Source organism: Camelus dromedarius, chromosome 3, assembly GCF_036321535.1.
Source record: "Camelus dromedarius isolate mCamDro1 chromosome 3, mCamDro1.pat, whole genome shotgun sequence".
Classification (NCBI taxonomy): Eukaryota; Metazoa; Chordata; class Mammalia; order Artiodactyla; family Camelidae; genus Camelus; species Camelus dromedarius.
In genome coordinates, this window is record NC_087438.1 from 89,538,976 (window position 1) to 89,553,022 (window position 14,047).

The 14,047-nt window shown below is 42.0% G+C and overlaps 1 pseudogene; it reads right to left on the minus strand.

The window, feature by feature from the left end:
• Positions 1 to 452: 452 nt before the first annotated feature.
• On the minus strand, positions 453 to 8,899 carry LOC116149774 (small ribosomal subunit protein eS7-like; annotated as a pseudogene).
• Between the last annotated feature and the right edge of the window lie 5,148 nt (positions 8,900 to 14,047).

Below are 14,047 nucleotides of genomic sequence, written 5' to 3' on the forward strand. Positions count from 1 at the left end.
ATATTGATTTCTTGCTGATCTTTCCGGACTTGGTTGTAATTTGTTTTAGGGTAGGTTTAAAGTAGGCCTTCCCTTAAGGGTTTGTCCTTATTTCCAGAGCAGCTTTTGGTCTGTGCTGAATGCACATGGTATTAACAAGGTGTTAAGCAGGTGTTAATAAGATTTCTCTGCTGCTTTCTACTGCTACTTGCCTGGCAATATTTAAGACAGTAAAGCAAAATGATGTAACCTAAATGTTTGCAAGTCACTCTGTTAGGTAATAAGTAGTTCCAGGTAACAGAAACTTGGTGGTACCTTCTGGAATAAGAGCCTGTATAGAATGGCTGTGCTTTAGCTTGTTGGGGTTTCATTCATCCTCCTGAAAGGGGGCTTCTCTTATTTCTAGGAAGTCTGTGAAATTAGACTATGAAATTCACTTTATTTAAAAATTTTAATAATATTTTCATTTTTGTTTACAACTGAGACAGTGAGTATTTAAAATTAATATCCTTGCTCATGAGCATCTTGTCAGACAACAGAGAAAGTTCCACCCTTGTGTTCCACATTGTTCCACTGTGTTTTTTATCCAAATAAATCTTCGTGATTCACCTGGATTCTCTTGCCCACACTTTCGCTTGGAAAGACTGAGTCCTGTAGGGTCACATGCGCACGACTGTCCGAGTGTGGTTTCTGGGACACTTCTGCGTATTTTTTGTACAGCTTTTTTTTTTTTTTTTGAGTTGGCTTAGGTATCATTCTCCTCTGAGCATTAAAGACATTGTATTTCCCACTGAACTTTTTCTTCAAATCAGGTACTTACCAGAGTTGGTTTTTCTGGAAAGTTTTCAGTGGAGGAATGGGAGTAAAGATCCTAAGAGCCTTCTGACTGCTGTCAACTTCACTTTCCTTGGCTGCTGTTAATATTCAGCTGCCTTCACTGGGCCTTAAGGTCTGAATTCATCTCCAGCTCAAGGAGAGCCTCAGAGCTGCTGGACTGAAACTCACCTACTCACCTAGCTTTTCACCAATGGGCTTGACAATCTTCAGAACCCTCTAGTTAGACATGGCCTTCCTAATGAGCAGTGGCTGAGGAAGAGAGTACTTTCCTTTTACAGTTTCCTCAGCAATGTATGGGATATAATCAGATATTAAGGTATTAAAAAGTCAGCCAGTGAGGTTACATTTCAGTTCATAATCTATCATCAACTCTGCCTCTTTAATAACACTCACATGTATCTATCCTCTCTACCTCCACGACCACAGTCTCTGTCCAGGATTTTATAATTACTTGTTTGGTTTACTGTCACTGATATCCTGACATCTACTCTGGAAATGCAATAATTCATTATCCACATAGCAGTTATATAGAGTATAAAAACATTTTTAAAATGAAAATGTTATTATTTAGTGGTGAAAATTATTTACACATGAAAGGAGTGAGAGAGGAAGAAAGAAGAAATAGCCTTGAAAGAGAAAAAAAATAACATTATGGACAGTTCAGTTCTTTATTCATTGAACCATGAATTGCTGAGTTTGCAGGCTTCTCTTTACAAAATACAGTTAATCCCTGAATAGTGAGGAAGTTGGGGGCACTAACACTCTACATGTAACTTTATAGTCAGCTCTCTGTACTCAACATTCTGCATCCACAAATTCAACCAACCGTGCGTCGTACTGCAGTACATATTTGGTGAAAAAAATCAAATATAAGTGAACCTGTTACCAACGCAAACTTGGGTCTGCTTGCCCGCATGCAGTAGTGAAGCTGAAGTGCTGACTCTCTGTTGTGAGGAGAGCGGTGGGAATTGTAAGGTGCCAGACAAGGAGTCCAGGGCAGGTCATGCTCACAAAACCCAAACTCCCGAATGGATTTCAGGAAAGCATTTTTAAAGGAAGATGAGGAAGGAGAGTCACACGCAAGGTGTGTGATCAGCTCACGCACAGTTCTCTGACTGGCCGACGGTGAGGTAGCAGGGAGGTGTCACAAGGGTTAACATTATCAGTCCTCCGGCTCCAGTAGGTCTGGGGGCTACGTGCTCATGGTCATCAAGTAGTTCACGTCTTCCATTTGGTGAGTTTTAGCACCTGTAAAACAGCTCGGGAACGTGCATCAGATACTGTTATCTGTGTACTTCAGAGAGGAACTAAAGCAGAGGACATGGGGGGACGGGTCTGTGCTGGGAAGGCCCCGTAGGATCCTGCTTGGATACAGACCCATGCAGTTCAAAGCTGTGTTGTTTAAGGGTCAGCGGTGTATTCTCAGACTGAGTGCAATTTTCTGTGTTCTCTGTCCCACTTCAAACCGTCCTGCTCTCACCTGCTTTACTCCGTGCCTTTGCTACTGATGCGGGTCTGAATCTCCCGTGTTGACTGCCGCTTTCAGCTTAACCACCTCCTAGACAGGCTACCTGGCTTTGGATTTCTCATCTGAGACACTGCCTTCTGGATCGCCTCCTCTTCCTTAACTGCTTGTAAGTGACTGAGTGTGTTTAGGTTTCCAGAATTAGGTTTTTTGGAAGTTAAAAAATACAAAATTACTTTTCTGTGTAGTTTGGTAAGGGAAGAAAAACAATGACGCTCTCAGGAAATCTTTTTTTTGGTCCATATTTATTTAGTTAATATTTACTTAGTATGTGCTAATTTTGGGGGGTATGTAACAACTAACATATTAAACTAGGTTTTATTTCTAGAGTTCTTACAGTGTTTTGTATGATCAAATAAGGTCTCTGACAATAGTGAGAGCTAAGTTCTTTGGTAAGGAAGTATGTTACTACAATACCTGGTTGAAACAGTTTACCAGGGAAAGTTTCTTGGGAGAATAGTTAAAATGAGTAGGAGTTAGAAGGAAGAAGTTGGGGGTGGTGTAGAAAAGAGCTTCAGAAAAAAATAAACAGGCATTTGAAAATCTAAATGGAAGTGGGCTCATAGCATCTTGACAGGTTGGATGGTTGGGGGTTCAAGAGAAGTGGCAGGGCAGGTTAATGTGGGGCTGGCTCATCCAGATCCTTGTGAGCCATGACTTTGGATTTCGTCCTAATGTAGTGGTTCTTCAATGTGCATTTAAACCGCACAGGAATTTTACAGTGTAGACTCTTAGTCGCTAAGTTTTTACTAGAACTTGCTTTTCTGCATTTCTAATAAGCTCTTACATATCGCTGATGCTGCAGCTTCATGGACCACATTTTAAACAGCAAGCTCCTAAGGGAAATAGTCAAGATTCTAGAGACTTCAAGCAAAGCAAAAAGTACGATCAATATTTGTTTGTCTTCTAGAAAGAGCACTTTGATTACAGAAGAGAGGATTAACTAGAGAGAGGCAAGCTTAGACACAGGGAGATTTTTTTAGGCTTTTTTTCAATGATGATTTGATAAAAGAGCATTTTAAACTACTTGATGGTACTGAGTATGGAGAGAACGGAGAAAATTCAAAGACATTTGGGAGGTGAAAATGAGAATCTTGGAAATGGATTGCACTTCAGAACTGAAAGAAAATGGAAGAATAAAGCAAGATTCCTAGGTTTCTGGTTTGGTCAAATTTATTGCTCCTTGACGTGATAGAGGGGACTTGTGGAAGGATTTTCAAATCGGCAAGCATTATGAAGACATGCTGTTTTTCACTATAAAATTAGAAATACCTGCCTATCATCTCTAAATTTAGATAGCTAATATATTTGGCAGGTGTATAGAATAAATGAGAGTTATTTTTTTCTGTGGTTCCAATGGAAACTTTTTTCTTGAATTTTAATGAATTTGGTGTGATGCACCCAAGGAACCAGTTGCATCCACATAGGGCACAGGTGGACGTTCTAGCTGGTACATAGCTAGCTCTCAGTGTAGACTACAGTCTGTTGCCTCTTTGGATAGTGCAAGGCAGTGGAGTTTCAGCAAGTAGAACAATTGATTGGATTACCTCTGTGTGAGACCCAGAGCTGGTTCTGCTACTCTCTCAGTTAGACTGAGGGCAGCTGTCAGGCTGTACAACAACAGCTGGAGATGAGCAGCTTAGGGGAGGATGAGGAAGAGGATTTTTTTAAATTACCAAATGAAGGTGTACCTATGAAACAAAAAAGTCTTAAACATGAGATGGCAAAGCCAGTTTCTAACCAGCTACCACAGTCCTCAGCAGCCCGTTCCTGGATACTCCACCTGTTGACCACATGGAAGGTTTAGCTCTCCCTGTGTTACTAAATGCTGGTGAGGCTGAGGACAAAGGAGTGGGGAGCAGGATTTCCAGAGCTGCTGTGCTGTCCTTTATCTTAATGAGTCACTGGTGTTTTCACTTGGAATGACTTTGTGTTTTGCCAGTGCAGACCGTCCTTTTGTCTTTGACCTGTATTTTGCAAATTGCAGTCGTGGTTGGTTGAAGCCGCAGGTGCACATCCCATGGATACGGAGGGCCAACTGTCTTGGTTTTACACATTAATGATATGATAGAAAATAGGTCTGTAAGTCACTGAATGGCTTCTCCTTTGCCCGGGTCAGTCAGTTCTAAACCAGCCTCTGCTTCCTTCTAACATCATTCATTTTAACATCCAAATAAGGCTTACTTTCCAAGTAAGGCTAAATTTCACTGATTTTTCTCCTAATAATGGTGGGACATTGGATTTTCAGCATCTGGAGGCTGTTAGCTAATGCAACTGCAGCCAGGAATCCCTTAAGTTTTCCCTTGGTCATTGTCTTCCTGCTCTGACATTGTTCAGCTGCACTCTGTGAGCAAGTAAAGGATTCTGACAAAGCATCTAGTTGGAAAACACTTGAATGCTTACTTTCCCAGACTCACTGATAGTGGCAGGTTTCTTTTCTCCCGTTATTCTCTAAGGTTAACATTTATTTTGCAACTGTTCGTGCTCTAGTGGGATAATTAATTGGAGATTCAACATTGCTGACTAAATAAAACAAAACTTTTTCCGATTATCCAATATGTGAAAATTCAGTTTATCCAATGTGTGAAAATTCAGTTATCACATGGGCTTGCCTTCCATAGATCAACTTTATGCCTATTCAGAATTTTTATTTTGGAAAGCATCTGTCCACAGTGGAAGTTTATCAGAGATTTTCTAGTGGCTGGAATTTCCTGTAGTCCCCATGTTTCTCTTACAAAGAACTGAGGTTTAGAACGGTTATTTGACCTTATTATAATGACTCACTGAGTCAATTACAGGTAGAGCCAGGATGGACTGCTGAAGTTTGAGGTTTGCAACTTGCCTCATCATGAGAATTACTCGGGGTGCTCATTAAACACACTTTCTTTCTGATTCCATTCCAGAAATGAATTAGAATGTTGAGGAGATAAACGTACTTCTAGGGTTCTCCAGAGAAACAGAACCAATAGGATAGGTACACGTGTGGGTGTGTGTATGTGTATACGTGGTGATTTATTATGATAAATCGGCTCACGTGATGATGGAGGCAGAGCAGTACCACAGTACGCCATCTGCAAGCTACAGAACCAGGGAAGCTGGTTGTGTAATTCAGTCCAGGTCTGAAGGCCTGAGAACCAGAGGAGCTGATGATGTGGATTTGGACTGAGCCTGTAGAAGACGGGATGAGATGCCTGAACTAGTAAGGCGGGAAAAAAGAGGCAAATTTCTCCCTCCTCCCAATTTTGTTCTAATGAGACCCTCAGCAGATTGGATGCTGCCCAAGCACATTGGGGAGGGCAGTCTGCTTTATTGGGTGTGCTGGTTCAAATGCTAATCTCATCCAGAAACCTACTCAAACACTCCTTCTAATAACATACAATCCAGGCACCCTGTGGCTCCCTCAAGTTGACACACAAAATCACACAAAATTACCCATTACAACCCACCTCTTGTTACCTTGATACCCATTCTTATCTCCTTAAACCACACTTAATCCCCAACAATGACAATAACAAGGTCATACATAATTCTGTTATGCTGCAGCTATCCTGTGTGGAATTGAAAATGCACTGACTGTTTCACCAGTAAAGGAGATAGAGTTCTTGAGTGATGTTAACTCCTCTTTGAGATAGTCTGTAACTTATTCTATGATGTTAAATTAACAATACATAATAGTTATAATCAGTATATCTTCCATTACATGATGAGGGAATAATAGAGGAAAAGGAACAAGCATGTGTGCATGTGTATGTCTGAGTGGTAAAGAAACAGCCCTGATTTCTGCAACTGGTCACATGCTTGTAGCTAGTATTTGTAACTACCTTCTTCCGCTATCCATCTAGATAAGCCATTGATCATTTTCTTCACCTGAGGTGTTTACCTTGGTTGAAGTTCTTTAACTGGGGGGTCGGGGGGTGGTGACCCAAATCTTCATTCCTGAAGGGTCTGGGCCATTAGTAGTCCTGCCTAGATTTGGTTGGGGAAGTTTTCTTCTGAACTGGATCACAGGATATGGTAATATTAAGTGACACCCTAAGGGATTTCCTGTATTCCAGACTTAATCTTCCTGGCTCCCATGGTAGAGTAGTAGTCCAGTTTCTCCTTAGCGTGAGCTCAGTTACCGAGGCTGAAACTGAAACTCCCTTCTTTGTTGCTTCAGAAGCATGAGGAACCCAAAGTGGACAGTGGGGTGGAGTTATTAACTTGCAGTTCAGTGGAATCATTGTTGCATCTTCTGGGGAAAGAACTCCTTCCGCTGGAACTAAGATCTCCAGCTCAGCAGAGTACAGAGTCTCCAAAGAACAAAGCAAAAATTTTGCTAGTAGGTTCCAGGAGAAATATTGAGTGGTTCCACTGCCATTCCTACTCCTTGACTCGCAGATCTGTGGATTCTGGCTTAAGGAGAAATATAGCACTATATACTGGATGCTAACTTAGAGTGTATACAGTCTTCTGGAGAACCTTGCTACAATCCTGCAAGGTACTGCCACCTTGCTGCACTGTAACTGAGTCTTCAAAGGCGACTATACCATTCTGTCAAGCCAGCTGTTTCAGAATGGTGAGAAATATGGCAAGACCAATAAGTTCCTTGAGCACGGGCCCATTACTGCCCTCCTCTGGCTGCCAGGTGAGTTCTTTGATCTGAAACAATGCAGCATGGAATACCATGATGATGGATAAGCTGTTCTTTAAATTCATGAATGATAGTTTTTAAAGAAACATTGAGTGCAGGGAAGGTAAATTCATATTCAGAGTGACTGTCTATTCTTGTAAGCACAAAATATTGCACCTTGCATGATGGTAGTGGTCCCATGTAATCAGTCTACTACTAGGGAGCTGGTGCCGTGTTAGGAGCTCAGAATTGGTTTCTGTTGCTGGCAGGTGAAGCACTTACTAGTGGTTGTAGCCAGATTGGTCTCAGTGAATGGAATTCCATATCGCTGAGCCCATACATAAACTCTGTCCCTGCCATTGGGGCCACTTTGTTCATGAGCTCATTTGGTGATGACTGGGATGGCTGGATCAAAAACCATCCTGGTTTCCATAGAATAGGTCATCCTATACACTTAATTATTAAAATCCTCCTTTGCTGAGATCACACTTGGTGGAACATTTCAATGGACACAAGTATCTTCGTGTTTTTTCCAACCAGAAGGGTCAGTCCCCATATACTTCCTCCCCAGATTTCCTCATCAATTTGCCAATTATGTTTCATCCAAATCCATGACCATCCGGACAAACCGTTAACCACAGCCCATAGGCCAGTATAGAACCATACATCTGGCCATTTCTCCTTCCAACTGAAGTGAATAACCATGTGCCTGCTTGAGGCCAATCATGGGTCAACATGGAGTGCTGCCGTGTGTGCCTAACTTTATAGCTTGGTGGATCAGATAGTGCCTAGGCTAAACTAGTTGTTATTTCTTGCTCACTAGTTCCAATCAGCATAATGGATCAGTGTGAAATCTTACAGAAGGAAAAAGTGGTCAACATCTTTGAGCTAAATTATGATACAGGGCTAGAGTTGTGGTATATCCTTAAGATAGTACAGGGGGATTGTAATGCTGGCCTTGCCAGCTGGGAAAAAAAAAAAAACCAACAATTCCTTGTGGACAGGAATGGATAAAAGGGTATTTTCCAGTTCACTGGCTGAGTTCTTGGTAGCAGGGAGCCTGTTAGTTTGCTCAAGCAATGAAACCACATCTGATACTACAGCTGCAGTTGGACTCACCACCTAGTTTAGTTTACTGTAATCCACTGTCATTCTCAAAAATCCATCTGTCTTCTGCACAGGCCAAATGGGAAAGTTGGGTAGGGACGTGATGGTAATCTTTAAAGCCCTCAGTGATGGCACTGATCTCTGCAGTCTGTCCAGGAATGAGCTATTGTTTTGGGGCCACTATTTTTCTAGGTAGGGAGACAGTTCTAACGGCTTCTGTTTGGCCTTTCCTACCATAACATCCCTCACTCCACAAGCCGCGGCACCACTGTGGGAATTCTGCCAGCTGCTATGTCTGTTGCAATGATGCATTCTGGAGCTAGGATGACCTGAGCTAGAACGCCACTGACTACCTGACTTTGTCAGTCCCGGCTCTGAGTGGTGGGTCACGATCATGTCTGGGTCTCCTGGGATTAGTGTCAGTTCAGAGCCTGGTGCCAGTAGTCCCCCAAAGTTTTGTGCAGTTGCCATGGTAAAGGGCCATAGTTCCCTTTTGGGAAAACCTGAAAGGAAGACTAATAATACACATTTTTAGTAGTGTAACAGAATCTTTGTTCTAGGAGACCTGGCCTCCCATTTATTCCAGGGGTTTTGGGTCTGTAAACTGGATTAAATCTGGTGATTGATTGAGGAGATGTGATTCTCTATTCTTACAATTCAGTTTGGACTTGTGTTCACTTAGAACATCTTTGCTTGAAGAGGATTAAGTAAGAATTGAGAAGGCTTCTTACCTGTTTCGCTTCTGGAAATACCATGGTTAACGAGCCAACATCAAAGGCTTCCGTAAGCCAGACTGTTCCGACAGCTGCGTTGACTCTGCGGTCCACGACGATAACCATGCCCCCTCGTCTTTGGTGCTTGAGTGCTGCCGTTTGGCCCTTGCCTTCCCATAAGGAGATTGTTCTCACTATATCTGGGTCTCACCGTTCAGTGCCTGCAGTTCCCACTGTAAGTTCTGGCGTACAGAGAAAAGCAATCAGAGCCCTTCAAGGATGCCCAGGCTCTCCTCACCAGTTTATTGCTCACAGTATTGATGAAAGGTATGCCTTCTGCACCCTCCCATTGTGGCTGAATAGGTCTTGAACGACACGTGGACTCTAACATTCCAACTGCCTAAGCCTTTAAATCCATTCCCCTCCATTAAACTAAGGCAGGTCCTGCATTTCTAGTTCACTCACTGTCGGCCACCTTTTGTTACATATTTCGCTCAACCAACCAAACTCTTACAGCCCTTTCTAACTCCTCACACTGCAACTTAAATGCAGACTCTGCTTCGTGAGCACATACGAACATATTCTGCCTAATCCAACCTTATATCCGTCCGCTGCTCTCCCTCACCGTTAGTTTTCATTTGCACACATGTTCCCCAGACTCTATCTGTATAAATAAAAAACTCAGGTAATCCTTACAGAGTGTAATGCATCTCCTCATGAATTATGTGTTGTTCCATCCCTTTAGGGACCTACTGGAGCTTGAGTCTAGTTGTAGGTCTAGAAGGGAAGAAAGGTAGGAGGGTAGGTCCTCAGGGGAATCAGAGGAGGCCCCTCCAGTCTCCTCAGGCACTGGAGGTTTAATCTCCTCAGATGGAGGTGACAAGGTAGATACCACTGGGGTGGGGAGGCCGCTTCCCCTAGTAAAGAAGACTCATTAAAATGTAAGGGTGCAATGCTCCGGCTTCATCAGGGTCTTCCTACTTGTCCTTATCCAAATACACACAATCCTATTCTTTCCCATTTAGTGCTCTCACTTTAACAGGAGACCCTTGCCAGGCTGAGTGTTCAAATTTCATTGTAATTCAGTCAGTTGCAGGTTGAGATTTAGCTTTTGCTTTTCAGAAATTTCAGCCAGTGGCTACAGGAGATGAGGGTCTCCTTCAGGGCAGACATCGAGCTCTTAGGTTATTTACGCTTTCTTGAGCTAGGAATTCACACCCCGGAGCTCATCCTTTCCTTGCACCCCTCTGTTCAGTGACATCAGGGGCAACCAGCCAACATTGTTAAATTAATGTTTTCCAAAACTGTTAGCATCGTGCAGTGTCATCTAGCTCCTTACTTCTAAGTGGTTGATTAGGAAGGTCCAATGCAGGTATTTGATGTATGTGTATTGCCAGATCATGCCATGGACTAGCAGTGCTCTCTTTCATGCTAGATATAGTCATTAGCATCTTTCAGTGTGATCACATTGAATGCCAATTCCAGAAGCCCTTGAGCCAGTTCAGGAAGCTCATGTTTAACAGTCCATTCTCCTAAAACCACTCTTGGTACCAAAATCTGTATTTGTCTGGGATCTCTGCAGGAAAGGAACCAATGACATGTATCTCCATATCTGTGTCTATATAGACATTCATCTGTCTGTATATATCCTCTCTCCTCTCGTCTTCTTCGTACGTGTGTATGTGTGTATATCTATGTGCATCTCTAATAGGAATTGGCTCACCTGATGGTGGAGGCTAAGAAGGCTCAGGATGTGCCATCTGCAAGCTGGAAGCCTAGGAAAAGCCAGGGGGATAACCCAGTGAGAGTCTGAAGGCCCAAGAACCAGGGGACCTACTGGTGTGAATCCTAGTCTTAAGGCGGGAAGAGATGACATGAGGTGGGATGAAATGTGCTCGCTCAACCAGTGAGGCAGGAAGAAAGACAGTGAATTCCCCTTTCTCCTGCCTCTTGTTCTGTTCAGGCATTCAATGAATTAGTGACACCCAAACACACCGAGGAGAGCAGTCTACTGAGTCCACTGGCTAATGTGCCATCTCATCTCAAAACAACCCCACAGACACATTGAGAAGCCATGTTTAATCTGGGTGCCTAGTTGCCCACTCAGGCTGACACATAAAATTGACCATCACATCCAGAAATCTACATTTTTAACTAACCTCCTCACCAGGTAATGATTTTGTGCATAAAAATATGGGTACTGCTGGCTTACATTATTAGTAGATAACAAATTTGATATCATATTGCATAAAAGTTTAGTAAAATGTTCTCTCAAATATGCATATTCTAGGAAGTAGACAAAATTAATTACAAATTATTGAGAAAGGAAATGTTTGGACATGTAAGTTTAGAAGATTTACTTGGCTGCTTTGTAAAAGTGCAAATCAGATACTGCAATAGGGAGTACAGTTAGAAAGTAGCATGTAAATGTAGTTGTAATTATAAACTATATTGGTTATCTTTTAATTTGTTTCCCATTTTAGGATTAGCTATAATGTGAATTATTGGAAAACTTACCAGCAGGTGGTAGCACTGTTTAACAAATACACCCCCAATCCCAAAACAAGCAACTGTAAATGAATTACTGGTTGCAAATGCAGCAAAATGCAAATATGTCAGAATAGTATAGTGGATTGTGATCCAGAAAACCTGACTCCTGGTCCCAGTTGTATCATTTATTGGCCTCATCATTTTGCAGAAATAAATCTCACAGTGTTTAAACAACATTGTAAGTGAAGTTGGGATAATAATAACTGTCTTGGCTTATGTTGTTTTAAGGGTGGGAATAGAAAATGATCATAACGTCGTTGTGGGGAGAGTAGGAAGCATAGAAACGTAGCACCATTTCTCCTTGTTTGTTTTCTCATTATTTCTTGTTTCCCAGGCGTTAAAGTTAGGATGTCTTCTTACTAGGAAGAGTGGTAGTCATCATGTTGTACCTTAGGAGGTCCAACAGAAATGTAGAATGATTTCATGTTGTCACATGTTCAACTATTCCTGGACCATTTTCCCACTCTGCTTCATTTCCACGTGGCGTAAGATATCAGAACCCCATTATTTGTTGGGTCTGAGGAGCTTCAACCTCTGAATGCTGTTTTGTGCACAACCACTGCTTGCCCAGATTTTGTACATTCGTGAACTAAAGAGGAAAAATCAAAAAACACAGATAACCTCAAGGTGTTTATTAGAAGACAGTACCTGTGTGCCCTGGCATGCTTAAAGTACAAGGAGCACAGGGAGCCAGGAGTTTATCTTTACTGAGTGTTTACTGTGTGCTGAGGGGTGTAGTGACCACGGAAAGAATTCGAGGATGAAGCATCCAGAGGCTCCTAAAAAGGAAGAACTCTTACTGTTTTTTTCATTTTCATTTGGTAAATATTTATTGATCATAATCAATAGACCAGGAACTTTACTAGGTGCTGGGGGTGCAGACTGTACAGGACAAATGTTGTTCTCAAAGTTGAAATTTCTGCAGTTGAGTTGCAGATCGCCCACCAACAACAGTAGACAGATACAGCACATGAGGCCAGAGATGAGAGCCATGAAAGGGAGTGCACAGCTGGGTGGTGATTTGTTTTTATTATTTTAAATTTTTTTTCCATTTTTTAATTGAAGTATAGTCAGTTTACAACGCTGTGTCAATTTCTGGTGTGCAGCATAATGTTTCAGCCATATGTATACATGCATGTATTCATTTTCATATTCTTTTCCATTATAGGTACTATAAGCTATTGAACATAGTTTCCTATGCTATAGATTAAAGCCAACGTGGGCAACGTTAAAGGACAGAAGAGATTCTAGGTGGATGAAATGATACTTACAAAGGCAGGTATTTGATGTGAGGTGATGGAGTATCATAGTTAAGACTATAGGTTTGGGTCAGAATGATGTGGAATAAAGTAATAACTCTTCCACTAACAAACTGAGTGATCCTTGGCAAGTTACTTTGATTTTTTTGACTCTTGGTTTCCTCATCTGTGAAATGGAAATGATAGAGGATAGTGTATCTATTTTGTAGGGTTATTGTGAGACTTATATGTGAAAATTAGAATCATACGTGAAAAACAGCAAACTCTGGGGAAAGCAAACAGATTTTCTTAAGACATATTAGATATGTAGAAGGGTAGTTGATATAAGGTGCTGAATGCTGGACACTGAAGTTTGTATTTATAGCAGACGAGGGGAAGTGTGATCGCCTGTATAGAAAGATACCTGAAAGGTGTTATTGGAGTTGGTGGAGGGTGTTTTAGAACAGAGAAGGAGTTGGAGGCAAGAGAAGTCAGGTCATCTGAAGAGCATGGATATGAGGTAATGTGAGCTTAGACTTGGGTAACGCATTTGGAAAGACGTGGTGATGAACTGGATGTGAGATCAAGGGAAAGAAAGGATTAAAAAGTGATTCCAATAACTTGAGCCTACGGAACTAGGGGGATAGTTGTATCTTTGGCAAAAATAAGGGGCAGTTTCTTGACGTGTGAGGAAAGTAAACAGATCTATTCTTACGGAAAAGAACCTGTAAGGAGACACATGGCACCAAGCAGAAGGGTCCAAGATCAAGGCTGGACAGTTCAGCTGGGAATGATCTGTTGACTTTCAAAGTGTTCACTGAAACCAGCTGCTATAGGGTGGTTGAAGGGAGTAGAAAAAAGGGAAAAGAAAAATCATATAAGTATATTCCAAGAAAAAAAAAATTATCCTTGGAGCTGGTAGAACATTCGAGCAAGTGATAAACTTACAAGCCTCACAGCAAGCCAAGCTCTGTGTACGTGGACTTGGAAGAGCAATTTCTCCTTCCTGTGCGGGATTTTCCCGCAGGTCCATAAAGCCCCACCCCCCTGTTAACAGTGAGATGAGTTGACTTAGAATTCTGATGCTGACACATGGTGACTAATTTAGCAGCATCTGGCTGAGGCATGTACAGTAATGTCAAATAGCAGGTACCTCACTTCCTCTTACATTACCGAGTTCCATAGAAAAACTTAGTTTCCCCAGGTTTTCCTTGTAAAGAGAATGAGATGTCTTTCTGGAAGAAGTTGACCACCCATAAAACATGCAAGCAGATGGAACAGTAAAATCACTTGCAGAGGCTCTGGGAGTCCTTCCCTGAGATCCTATCCCCCTTAACGTTGTCGGGCAACTACCCCCAGTAGCGGGATTCTCTGCCACACGTAACTTCTATCCCGTGTTCACAACACTGTGTGGGTGTTATCTTTTTAGACGGGGCTGTGAACCTGACTAAATGCTAAAGGCCTTAAAGACAATAAAAAAGGCTAT